Source organism: Ylistrum balloti, unplaced genomic scaffold (genome assembly GCF_031769215.1).
Source record: "Ylistrum balloti isolate Yb309-2 unplaced genomic scaffold, AGI_CSIRO_Ybal_v1 Utg370196, whole genome shotgun sequence".
Classification (NCBI taxonomy): Eukaryota; Metazoa; Mollusca; class Bivalvia; order Pectinida; family Pectinidae; genus Ylistrum; species Ylistrum balloti.
Window position 1 is genome coordinate 491,686 of NW_026782173.1, and position 815 is coordinate 492,500.

Genomic DNA, 815 nt, shown 5'->3' on the forward strand with positions numbered 1-815 from the left:
TTACACAAACAGTTACGTCAGACACAGTCTGTCATACATAATCAAATTGCTTTAAAGTGAGTAAGGGAAAAATAGAAGGAAACGCGAACATAAGGACTAAATCTGAACAAAAAATCGGAATAAAAAGTATAAACATTAGATAAAGAATCAAATGAATAAGTCATGTTGTGATTCATAGGAAATAAAATCAGAAACAACAAAATCACTGGCGAGTGTAAATCATCGGAAAGTTCATGATTCAGCAGTTTTTTTTAAATGTTATAGAGAACATGAGAGCATCCTGCATTGGATTCACATTGGTCCTTATATACGAATAAACAGTTAGAAATAGAAATAAAAATATAAAAATTTAGTGTTTCCTGGTTCTGATAACAAGTAAAATGTATTGTATTTCCACTGAACATGGTTTATTTGATACCAAAATATACCAAAGGAAACTACAAAGACGAAAAGGCGGAATCCCACGAAGACCGAAATAAATTCACAGAGCGAAAACATTCTCAGTCTCAGATAAACAATCAACACTATCAAATCACTCTACACAGTAAAACCATATTATTGACTGGGAAAAATTCCAGAATAGTCGACAGGGAAATTAGGGAGCCATCTGGATACGCCGTGGCGGCCCAATACTAAACAAGGACAAGATGGGAGGGAGGCACAGACTATTGCATATCTACTAAGTGTTAAACAAAGTGTAGCCGAACTGACTACAGCGCATTATTACAATCTTTTTAATTTTTCATCTATATTCTGTTTCCCATCTCGTTCCACATTTTTTCGACCTTTCTGTACACAGACTCTCGCATATCTAC